At 38.7% G+C, this 13,055-nt stretch overlaps 1 protein-coding gene and 1 long non-coding RNA gene across 3 annotated transcripts in view; one reads left to right on the forward strand and one right to left on the reverse strand.

The window, feature by feature from the left end:
• Nucleotides 1–2,560: 2,560 nt before the first annotated feature.
• On the reverse strand, nt 2,561–11,059 carry LOC115892869. Its single transcript, XR_004052769.1, has 3 exons — nt 10,991–11,059; nt 10,210–10,316; nt 2,561–2,966 (listed from the first exon to the last, which is right to left on the reverse strand). It is a non-coding gene; the product is annotated as an uncharacterized LOC115892869 (long non-coding RNA).
• Nucleotides 11,060–12,456: 1,397 nt separating this feature from the next.
• The window catches only part of TET2 (tet methylcytosine dioxygenase 2), a 134,376-nt gene continuing 133,777 nt past the window's right edge, over nt 12,457–13,055 (forward strand). For both annotated transcript variants that reach the window (XM_010371543.2, XM_030915410.1), the window contains exon 1: nt 12,457–12,746. The gene's annotated coding sequence lies outside the window, so the exon portion shown is untranslated. The remainder of the gene's footprint in view (nt 12,747–13,055) is intronic.

Here is a 13,055-nt window from a genome sequence, read left to right on the forward strand (position 1 = left end):
TATTCTTATGATTATTCTTGGATCACAGAACTGTCACTGTAGTAGCAAGCATAGATTTAAAACCATAACCATCATTGTACATCACCCAGATGAAGGTCCTTTTGTCATTGTAAGAAACATGGCGGCCAGGCACCGTGGTTCACACCTGTAATCCCAGCACTTTGGGAGGCTGAATTGGGGGGGCAGATCATCTGAGGTCAGGAGTTTGAGACCAGCCTGGCCAACATGGTGAAACCCCGTCTCTACTAAAAATACAAAAATTAGCCAGGTGTGGTGAGAGGTGCTTGTAATCCCAGTTACTCAGGAGGCTGAGGCAGGAGAATCGCTTGAATGTGGGAGGCGTAGGCTGCAGTGAGCCAAGATCATGCCATTGCACTCCAGCCTGGGGACAAGAGCGAGACTTCATCTCAAAAAAAAAAAAAAAAAAAAAAAAAAAAAAATAGAAAACAATGAAGAAAGAAAGAGAGAAAGAAAGAAAAAGAAAGAAAAGAAAGAGAAAGAAAGAAAAGAAAAGAAAAGAAAAGAAAAGAAAAGAAAAGAAAAGAAAAGAAAAACATGGCATGGGAGGGGGAGGGCACAATGAAAACAACTAATTAGGTCTATGTCAGTAACTATGGAGACTATACACCAATTCTGGAGAGGCATGTGGTGAAAATTCCCTCAGGTCTTAGGATTTAATCTATAAACTTACCTGAACCATATGAAGAAAACTTTACACTGAGTCAATTGGCTCTGGAAAACCAAAGAATTTCTGTGATTTGCTTTATTATGATACTCTTTTTATTTTAGTGGTCTGGAACCAAACCCATGGTATCTTTCTTACTAGACAGAAGAAATGTATTGAAACCATTCTCTTTTATTGATTAAGGCTGAAGGGGGTAAGGTTTGATGGGTTTAGTCCTTTATAAGACCTCTCCTCTGCCTCAGCTTGTCAGTGGAGTGATTTTTTAAAAGACCCAGTTTTTCAGGGACTTTATTCAGTATGTTATCTTTTCTTCCCTTTAACTATGCACCTCAGTTTGCTCAATCCCATTAGCATTTAGACATGCTCAGTTCTTTCCCATCTTAAAAAATTCCTTTCTCAATCTCACATCCCCCTGTAGCTACTCTGCTATCTCCTTCCTCCTCTCTGTGGCGAACATTCTTTAAATAGTCATCTGCACTCACTATCTCTACATCCTCACTTCCTGTTTAGCATTCAACCTCAGGCAATCTGGCTTCTGTCACCACTGCTCTTCTACTAAACCTCATTTTGCCAAGGATTGCAATGAATGCACCACCATCTATCCAAGGGATACTTCTTATTACTTGTCTCAGGTGATAATTCGGTAAGTATGTGGCCCTGCTAATGCTCTGTCATGTAGCATTTCCTTAATTTGGCTCCCATAAAACCACACACTTCTGGGTTTCTCCTTTGGGGGCTCCTTCTCTTTCTCTGGAACCTCAAGAGTGGTGTTCTTCTGTTTCTCTTTTGGAGTTCCACTTTTCTTCTCCCTCAGTGTATGAGATTATCTTCTTCAACTGCCATCTTTATGCTGATGATTCACAAATTTCTAACTCCAGTCTAGATCTTTTTTCTGAATTTCGGTCTCAGATACCCACCTACTCACTGTGTATCTCATAATGGATGTCCTTCCAGTGCCTGAAACTTAACTTGTTCATTGTGATTGTTTCTTCCCACAACCCCTAAACTGCTACTCCCAGGTCCTTCTACATTCTTTTTATCTCCAGTGAAAGCTACTACCAACCATTTTGTTGGCCAGGTCAGAAACCTGGGTGACATCCTCAATCCTGCGTGTGCCTCGCCCTCCTCCAAGGTAGTTACTGTGCTCCATTCCTGCTACTTCTGTTAATACTTCTGGATCTACCCATTTCTGTCTTCTCTATTATTGCCTAATTTCTCATCTAGACCACTCTAATTTTTCTACTCTCTCCTCACAGATGTCTTAGCCTCTGTTACTGTATTCTCTCAATCCACTTTCCCCACAGCAACTACAAAAATATTTTCAAAGCCCAAATCTAATCATTTTCTTCTCTTTTCAAATTATTGATTTATCAGTCCACTTAAGCCAGCATCCAAACTCCTTACCACGATTTAAAGTAACCCTCATAATCTGATCCCTGCAAACTGCTGCATCCTAATAGTATGAACTCTTCCTCTTTACTTTCTATAAGTCTTTTGGAATTAATTTTATTTCATCAAACATGTCATGCTGTCTTATGTCTTTATTATAGATACAGTCGTTTATCTAAAGCAAGCACTTTTCTCTGACTTACCACTTGGCCTGAATAATTCCTATTCATCCTTAAGATCTCAGTTCAAATGTTACTTCCATGAAAAGATCTCCCTGAACCTACGAGGATGAATATTAAGCACCCTTCCTATTGCATCCTGGCATACTTTTCTTCACCTAACTCAAAATATAGAACAAGGCTGGGAAAATAGAGCATGAGAAATGCCACTACTAATGTGAAACAAGAATGAAGAACAAATATGTCATTCTTCCTTTTCTTTGGGGGGAAAAAAAAAAAAGACATTTATTTAGCATCACAATCAGGCTATTACATTTAGCAATCAACAGTATGGGTGAAAAAAAAAATCTACATTAAAATCCTTTGTTGGAATGCTTTACACTTTCCACAGAACAGAAACTAAAATACCCTGTTATACAATTAGTCACAAATACAGTCCTCGAGTTTTTTGCCCATATACATGAGTATTTGTCTAAAACATGTCTTCTTTGTAGCAGCTAGGCCCTGCCACCACTGCGCTTGGCTGAGTTCACAAATCTGTTGTAACCTGTAGCTTCCCTGTCATTCTTATAACACACTTGTGAGAGATGTTCTATGACAGAATTTCCATCTACTTATGATCCTTCTGTATTTTGGGGATTTCCTGGGCAGACCTCCATGATGATACAGTTTATTCTGTGTGCTTTTGGTCATGCACTGATTAAACTGTCTCTCTAGAATGTAGAAATCAAAATACAAATGACACATTAGTCTCTTAATATATCAACATAAACTATGATAAATTAGAAACTCACATTTGAGCAACCATTTATGCAATGGAAAATGAGAAAAACAAGCCTTCATTTCTACATTTTTTTTAACAAAAAAATTCTGTAAATGTGTCCTGACTAGGTTAGATTTTATTCATCTCAAATTCTTTGGTAAGCTCCTCCCTCCTCTCAATTCATGGCACATACCTTTCAGGAGCAAAGCAATTCAAAAGTCCCACCTAAAAGTGGGACCTATAACGATTTCCCTTGTCACCTCACAGCGATGATTTTGAATTTTATAAATTACTACAAAAATTCACATCTTTCCCATTGGCTGCCACCAATAAAGTCTCTCAAAAGTAAAAATGTATGCTACCAAGTAAAGTAATTATTGTTTCCAAAAGCTAATAATTCTATAATAAATACATTCTACATTTGCCCTTTTTCTAAATATATTGGATATGTAATAAAGGATTATTGCTTGGTAAGCAGCCTTGTTGGAGAATACTATTATTTGCCAGAATTATATGAAATTTGTCTTTTCATAAAACAGTTTAGAGCAAAATGTTTCACTCATTCCAGATTGTATCCATTAAGTTTCATTCTGAGTTTTTGTTTCATTAGAAAATAAGTGAATTTGAAACTCTAAACTAAATCCACCAAGCCCCATCCCCTCCAGCCCTAATCGATAAAAAGGGGAATTGCTTCAATAAATTTCAAAATTGAAAAAGCTTTTTATAAAACTTTCAATTTATAAACTCTGGTCTAATGGTTTTTTCTCATTACTTACACACACACACACACACACACACACACACACACACACACACACACACTTCTCTCCCTCTCTCTCTTTCTCTCTCTTCTCTCTCCCCTTCATCCAAACATCTTTCTCAGTAGCTTTTGAGGAGACAGAGCAAGGAAGAGCTCCAACATTTTGTCTTTCATTCCTTTGAATAACTTATTTTTTTCCTTAGAAATGCTTTTAGGGAACAGATTAACTTTCATCTCACATTTGGAATAAACAGAATTACTATCACAGTGGATGGCCTACTTTAAAAAAAAAAAATACACAAAGCACTCTCTTCCTAAATGTTTCCTTTACTGTGGCATTCTCCTCTATCTGTGTGAGCATAGGCAAGGAATGAAAATGTATCAACCTAAGATACAATGTCACCAGTTGGTAAGAGCTTCTTTTCTGCCTTCAGGAAAGAATTAAAGTTGGCTTATTTCCCTTTAGTTTGTGGAAAGAATACTGAAGAAAACTTGAATTTGAGAATTTTTCACCTGCTTTGTCACCCTGGGCAAGTTCCTAATCTCTCTGACATGGTCCTTCATGTATTAAACACATGTTCCCTGGTGTTAAAAAAATAAAATTCAATAAAGTGGAAATTATAATGGTCTTACCTGTTTTCAAGATTACTGTAAATACTAAATGAGATAATGCATTTTAAAGGTTTTTTTTGTAGGTTTTTAGTAGTGGAGGCTGGACTACAATCTTGGATCCTATCATATACTTATTGCCTGAGTTTAACACCTCCAACAAGTGTGCTTTTGGAGTTTCTCTTTCTAAATTTTTTGAATATCTATTTTTGACCTCACTACCTTTACTTTTACAGCAGTTCTCACTTATCAACATTATGACTTTACTGTTTCACCAATTTTAAATTTAGAGACTCTCTAGTTCTTGTTCATTAGTAGACAGTGCCTATTGACATTGTGTTACTAAAGGGGTTTCAGAAAACTTTCCTTCATTAAAATATATCATCATCACCCTAGGATCAGCATGCACCTGACCACTAATCCATGCTAAAGAAACCCTTCTTTAATAGTTCTCACTTTCTTGCCTCCTCCTATCCAGTCAAACTAGGGCCAGTGGTCATAAGATTTCAGAGAACCTCAATGAAATGCTCCTTTGGGATTTGTTTCTGCTATTCTGATGAGTGTGTGTGTGTGTGTGTGTGTGTGTGTGTGTTTTCACCTTCTACCCTAGCCTGTCAGAAACCCCTGTTTTGTGGTCCCTGCTTGGATATAATTTACTCTCTTGAGGATACAAGTCATTGTGAAATGCGGAACAATTGCCTGGCAACCAACCCATGTTCACTTTAGAGGTATGCCTAATTACTAACAGATCAAGGAGGTTTTCTGCTAAATCATAATAATATTGTACTCTGAGATATAACATAAGAAAACAAATTAAACAGAGGTTGGTAGTGCAGAGCTTCACAGGAAACTACTTAGCCTCTCATGCTTCCACAGGCTTTTAGTTGGATCTCAGTCAGAGCTCAATTTTCCCACACATCTCCAGAAAATATGAAAACACATTTTAGAAGATTTGAAGAAAATTGGATATCAATTAATAGCTACCTTACTTCCTTTTTAATTTGCCTTCTCCATATAGGGTGTCTGTAGGAAAGGGAATAATTTAACTTATTGGGGCCTAAAAATTGTTTAATCTCTATAGGTCTTCCTTCCAGGAATAATTGCATTAACTGTTAGCATGATGCCACATAATAACACTCATAAACTATTGCATGACAATCATTTTGGAAAAAGAAAAAAAATCATATTCAACTGGTCTGATTGCCAAGATTATAGGAATGGCTTAAAAACTTTAAAATTTTTGACAAAACTCTATCAGAATTTTCCCATGAGAACAACAACAAAACAGAATATTCTTCACACATGGAACTCAGGCAACTTCCAGTACTTCTTTCTCCCCACTGCTTCAGAGCATTGTTCCTGTCACTTACATTTCCCCCTAATCATTCTTATTCACTACTGATAATGAGTCATTCTTCAGCTGCTATTTATTTCTTCCTCAATTTCTAAACCTATCCTAAGAGAATTCAGAAATATTTAATCAATATGAAATATCAAAAGAGTTACAGGCAGCTTTGCAGGATCTTTGTAGAGGAAAGAGTTCCATTATACTAAAGAGAGATATACAATGTCTGTTCTTTGTCATGGGATGTTCTATGAAAGATAATATTGTGTGCCTATTAACTATTCATAATAGGTGTAAACACTAAATGTTTTTATTGCATTCACACACATTAAGCTATCGCAGCTTAATGTGTGCTGAACTTTTCAAGCACAGTTTGTACATCTCATTGTGAATCATTGGAAAAGTATTGTTACTCCTGCCCCATCCCAGACCTCATTAATCAGAATCTCCAAAAGGTCTGTGGGGGTAGAGGAGTAGAACCTAGTCACGCATATTTTTCAAAAGCTCCCTAAATTAGATTTTATTTGTTTTCCCAGTTGAAAGGTTTGGTGCTATCCCATTCTGAGTATTTTATTAATATCACCAAAGACCCATGTCCGATTAACGATTTCAGTAGATGGCGCTCTTTCCACCTGCCAGCTTCCTCGCTTGGCGGAATGAACCCTAAGTCATTCATAAAAGTCAAGGGCAGGTCAAAGGTGTAATTCCACGCCAATATTGAAAGCATACACTAGAACTTACCTTTGCAAACCAGTTGTTAGTCAGTTAAGACACAGTTAAGACACATGTTAAAATGGTTGTGGGGAAGGGGTACAGTATCACATTTGCTTATTACATGAATGTAATTATTCTTCTGAAGAGTTCAAGAATGTCAACTTCCTGGCACAAAATTAGAAACTAAAGAAACAGAGTAGAAAGCAATGATTTTTTTTATATAAAGTAGAGATTTAGACAAAAGAGGTTTCTTTTAATATGAGAAAGATATAGGAAATACTGATGTTATTGCTATAAAACATACTGTGTGAAAAGCATATCACGGGGCAAACATAGATGTCTGTATCTGCCAAATTGGGAAACAGTACCAGGTAGCCTGCAAGATCATCAGCTTTAGAGTCAGCTAACCCTGATTGAGAAAATTCAATTATTCCCGCTATTTTATCCCAACCAAGTTACTCATCCCTTAATTCTCAACAAGATATTACCTACTTTACTTGGTTATAATAAGCATTAAATTAAAAGAGATAATGAATGTAAAAGAATTATTTCAATGCTTGGTGCATAACCAGTATTTAACAGATAAAATTACTTTTGGAGTACTAAGTAAATGTAGGTGCTGAGTTTTTAATTTTTTAAGTAGCAAAGCACAATAGAAAATTACCATGAGGTTTTGAAGGGAAGATTCATTTACCAGTCAGTACTAATAATGATGAGAAAAAAATTAGAGGAAGATAAGCAGGAAAGAAACTGAAGGTTAGCTTTGGTATAATAAAAAAAAGTCTAAACCTTAATTCACAAAATCTAGATTTCTAAGGTGCTCTCTATTTACAGGATGTCTGACCCTAAGTAAATCAATTAATCTCATCTTTAATATTTATATGATGGAAATTACATTAAATAAATCGCTTAACCTCACCTTTAATATTTATATGATTGAAATTACATTAAATGGCATTTTTAATATGACATGATTTTGAATATTAAGTCATAATAATGTATATAAAATGCCAAAAAACTATAGAGTCCTCTAAAATGGTGCTGAGGTAATTATTAATAGTTAAATTTTATTAATTATTGAAATTCATCATTAAAGTTAAAAATTATTCTTTCAACATAAAATGAGATACTAAGTGAGTTACTAAATTTGGATGAGGACAAAAAGAGCAGTTACTGGATTGTGAAGTCAGAATTTATGAAGACAAAAAATATTCCCTAAAATTGTGAGAGATTGGTATTAGCAATATTTGCAATAATTGTGGAGTAATTTCCATAATATTGTCCCACTAATGATTCTAATATTCTTTCATTTTCTTTTTGAGACAGGGTCTCGCTCTATCACCCAGTCTGGAGTTCAGTGGTGCAATCATGGCTCATGTGGCTCACAGTCTTGAATTCCTGGGCTTAAGTGATCCTCCCTCCTCAGTAATATTCCTTCTATAATGCCTTTGCCAATACTTTTCATTTTATCTTCTATTCTACTTTGCCCCATTAAATTAGTACACACATTGGATAGTTCTTGATTTCATTAATTTAATACTAATTTTCTTTATATAATTTGAAAATTTTAAAGAAACATGCAAATTATATTAAACCAATGAAATATTAATTAATTATTTACATTACTATTAATTAAATTAATATTAAATTAATTAATGTTAATTAAATATTTCATTGGGTTAATATAATTTGTATGTTTCTTTAAAATTTTAATATTAAATTAATTTAATATTAATTAAATATTTCATTAGTTTAATATAATTTGTATTTTTTCTTTAAAATTTAAATATTAAATTAATATTAATTAAATATTTCATTAGTTTAATATAATTTGTATTTTTTCTTTAAAATTTTCAAATTATATAAAGAAAAATTAAGCAGATAAAATCAGATTAGGAAAAAAGTAAGTAGAAATCATGAGATTCTATCGAGACTCTCAAAATATTATAATCCCTGGGTTTAGACAATAATTTTTATTCATAATAATTTATATTAACAAGCTAAAGTATTATATCTCAATATTTCATCTATTGAAGACTGTTAAAACTTAGTATTCTGTGTTAAATATGTACCTACATATAAAGTGCAGTAATGTAACCAAAGAAACAAATAAGAAAGCTTTTTCACCGCAGTGACTGCTATGCTGTTTGATAGTCAACTGTCTTTTAAGCATGCAGAGAATCTTTATGTTATACTTTAGAAACATGTTTTTGGAGATGGGAAACAACAGGCCATGATTTTGTTTTTGTTAAAACACTACAATTTTTTCAAAGCAGTGTATATCACAACTATTTCTCTGTGTTGAAGAGAGTATCAAGTCCTTAAAGAAAAATATAATCCCAAAACTTTGGGAGGCTGAGGCGGGTGGAGCACGAGGTCAGGAGTTCGAGAGCAGACAGGAGAATTGCTTGAACCCGGGAGGCGGAGGTTGCGGTGAGCAGAGATCACGCTACTCACTCCACCCTGGGGGACAGAGTGAGACTCCGTTTCAAAAAAAAAAGAAAAAAAGAAAATGCCCTGCCCTGCCCTGCCCTGCGTGCCCTGCCCTACCTTGCCTTGCCTTGTCTTTTTTTTTGAAACAGAGTCTCGCTCTGTAACCCAGGCTGGAGTACAGTGAAGTGTCTTGGCTCACTGCAAGCTCCGTCTCCCGGCTTCACCCATTCTCCTGCCTCAGCCTCCAGAGTAGCTGAGACTACAGGCGCCCGCCACCATGCCCGGCTAGAAAGAACATTTTCCAGTCTGCAGGAGGGGAGGAAATGAAGAATGCATCTATTATTTTTGTGTTAGTACAACATTTAAAAAAATTGCATTGCGAAGCAAACTACCATCGTCAGCTCTTTAATGGACAGCAGCAGACAGGAAACTGCCTTCACCCTAAGAGACTTAAAGACTGAGAACTGAATTAGACAGCAGGTGCACAGGCCAATCAAGTCAATTTTCTAACACAGAGTAGCATGTTGTGGAACTTGTTCTATTAGTCTTTTTTCTCCGTTAAGGAAGCAAGGATCTCTCTGTATGGAAGCAGTGCTGCTATTTCTAGTTTGAGGGAAAAAAAATGGTAAGGAATTTGATAATTAATTGTTCTTTAAACAGCAAATTATATTTTAAACATACATTTTCCACACCTATAGGAGAAGGAATCTCAAGAATGCACACAATTAATAAAAGCTGGCTCTGAATTACCCATACAAGTGCACACTGCGTTCAGTAAACAACTGATTATGCAAACTATATCCTTTCTTTCCCAGAAATAGCAGCTAAGGAAGAAGTTTTTAAAATCAAAAAAAAAAAAAAAAAACTAAAATATTTTATACTTGAAGGCCTTCAGAATTTTATTTCCTTTTGCTGTTGAAAGGTCACAACAGCCAAGATGAGTAATGTATTTTATTTTAAATTTCAAAGCGTCATGATGGTTAAGGGTAGAGTGGAGGTGCAGAGAAAGAAGTTGGCAAGAAAATGTTCAGGGCCTGTTGTAAAACCAACTGCAAGCCAAATATGATTCCAAATAGGCAAGAACAACCTGTTACAACAGAGAGCAGTTTTCAAAGAAGAAATGAGAAGGAGGTGACTTGAAAGATCATTTCCCAAATATAACTAAAGGAACATGCGGATACTTTTATATTAAACACGTTAATATAATATTTCCATATATTATTAAATGCAAGAAGATATATAATTATATAATTATATAATCAGAAAAAAAAAAAAAACTCCTAGAAGTAAACAGTTTGTTATTGTAGTAGTAGTAGCTACCTGGGCACTTACCTAGTGCTCTTATTAAAAACTCACCACAACCCTCATGTCTTGCAGGTTGTTCAACAGATTAAAAGAAACCGATACCGAGAGAGTTAAGTAAAATGCACAAGGTCACACTGGAAAAGATAGAGTTAAGAGTCACTCAGTTCTGTAAAACTCCAAAGCTCATGTTTCAACTCTACAATACTGTGCACTATATAAATGTATGTCGTGGTCTTGAGAGAACTTTATATCCTGGACTTGAAAAATAAGTCACAAGCGGAGCGCAATGGCTCACGCCTGTAATCCCGAGGCGGGTAGATCACTAGGTCAAGAGTTCGAGACCAGCCTGGCCAATATGGTGAAACCGCGTCTCTATTAAAAATACAAAAAATAGCTGCGCATGGTGGCGCGCGCCTGAGAGGCTGAGGCAGAAGAATCGCTTGAACCCGGGAGGCGGAGGTTGCAGTGAGCCGAGATCGCCCCCCTGGACTCCAGCCTGGCTGACAGCGCGAGACTCTGTCTCAAGAAAGAAAAGAAAAGAAATATGGAAAGAAAGATCACAAAGAACTTTCCAACAGCTTAGATTTTAGAGTGTGTTAACAATTGCCAAGACCTAAGTGACACTTTAGTGTACAGCTAGAAAACATGGAATGACATTCCCATAAACATGAAATGTTTAGGGGAAAATGTACTATTTTCCTTAGTTTGTGCAAAATCTGAAATCTGAGTCAACTTTGTTTCAAAATGGAATAAACAATGTTTGACTGGACACACTAAACATTCTTATTAGCAACAATGCGACACTTACAAGGAGTTTCCTTTTTTACACTCTTTGAAGAGGAAATATTCCGATTTCGTAAAATTAGATCTTCACTTCTAAAGAAAGTAAAGATAAAAAAAAGTGTGGTTACACAATGTAACTAGTATTGACTTAAGGGTATTGTGATCACCATGCAGTGATCCCACAAAAGTTGTGACCAAAATACCTACTTAAAACTTGAACTTCAGTCATGCGACAACATGTTAATGATGAAGGGAATATTTCAAAAACTAGTATCTGACATAATATGATTCTTACTATGATTCATATGGGCTTTGTTCTTCATCTCGTCTTCAACCAAAAAGTTGGTGATTAGAAAAAGGAGCATTAGAATGGGAAGTAACACTACTTGACAATAGAGAAAAACTCCGGTCAAAGGAAGAACATAGTTACAGAGCTCCGAATGTCAGGGAAAATCAAGCATCCGTCATTCGGAATTAGCTCTGTATCCGTCGGTTTCTTCATTACTTAACTGTACGGGTGGAAACTACTTCAAAGTAGAGGCTCTTAAGAGAGGCAACTTAAGCTTTTCAAAGTGCAGGTTTATTTCCTCCTAGCAAGAGAAGGAGAGGGTCACTCGTTAGAAACCCATCTTGAATCTGTGAGACGCCCCCTTCTACTCAGCCCACGTGGCTAAAGTAAACAGAAGGTGGGCCGGGGCGGAGAGAAACAGAACTCGGTCAATTTCCCGATTTGTCGGGTCTTTAAAAACACAGGCCCCTAAAGCACTAAGGGCATGCCCTCGGTGAAACGGGGGAGCGCTTCTGCTGAATGAGATTAAAGCGATACAAAAGGGAGAAGAGAGAGACGGCAAGGGGATCTAAAGGGTGATAGAGACGCGGGCCTCTGAGGGTAAGGTGGGCGCAAGCGGGTGTGTGGTGCGGGGAGAGGTGCCAGTGGGTGGAGGCGGGGGCCAGTGCGAGGGCACGTGCGGATACACTCTCGAGGAGGTGGGTGCGCGCAGGGGCGTGTGCGCGGGACCTCGAAGTGGTGGTGGAGTGCAGACTAACAAAAAGTTTCAAAGGGAAATCTTGGATGTCACGTCCTTGTCCAGGCACCCATGCCATCCCATCTTCCCACCTCGCCCCGACCTTCGCGCCTGCACTGCGTCTTCTCCCGGGGGTGGAGACCCGCCGAGGTCCCCGGGGTCCCCAAGGGCTGCACCCTTCCCCGCGCTCGCCAGCCCTGGCCCCCGCCCCGCGCTCATCCGGGCGCACCACTCCCTCCGCGCCACCGCACGGCGTGAGGGCAGCCTAGGTCTCCGCTGCGCGCCGGGCTGTACGGCCCCAGGTGCCGCCGGTCTTTGTGCTGGACGCCCGGTGTGGGGGGCTAATTCCCCGGGAGCCGGGGCTGAGGGCCCCAGGGCGGCAGCGCAGGCCGGGGCGGAGCGGGAGGAGGCCGGGGCGGAGCAGGAGGAGGCCCGGGCGGAGGAGGAGAGCCCGTGGTAGCGGCAGTGGCAGCGGCGAGAGCTCGGGCGGCCGTCGCCGCCTCCTCGCGAGCGCCGCGCGCCCAGGCCCCGCTCGCATGCGAGTCACGTCCGCCCCCTCGGCGCGGCCGCCCCGAGACGCCGGCCCCGCTGAGTGATGAGAATAGACGTCAAACTGCCTTATGAATATTGATGCGGAGGCTAGGCTGCTTTCGTAGAGAAGCAGAAGGAAGCAAGATGGCTGCCCTTTAGGATTTGTTAGAAAGGAGACCCGACTGCAACTGCTGGATTGCTGCAAGGCTGAGGGACGAGAACGAGGTCAGAGCGCTTCTCTTATGCCGCGAAACTCTCCCTTTCCTCTCCCCTTCGCTTTTTCTGGGGCTTCCAGGGACTGGGGAGCAAACCCTGTAGTGTCACCCACAAATACCAAGAGGGAAGAGGGAAGCTTCACAAATTACTGGAGCCTCTTCAACATGGCTGACAAATATAGTTTTAATTCCCTATACCCCTTTTAAACCTGTAGTTATGTGTGCTCTTCTCTCCTCCTAGTGCTCCTCCCTTCCTCACCCAGAAAACTTACCTTTGTGCCTCCGACGAGCCGGTTTCCCGGCCTTTTAATCCGCAGAA

Source organism: Rhinopithecus roxellana, chromosome 2 (assembly GCF_007565055.1).
Source record: "Rhinopithecus roxellana isolate Shanxi Qingling chromosome 2, ASM756505v1, whole genome shotgun sequence".
In the NCBI taxonomy this organism is placed as follows: domain Eukaryota; kingdom Metazoa; phylum Chordata; class Mammalia; order Primates; family Cercopithecidae; genus Rhinopithecus; species Rhinopithecus roxellana.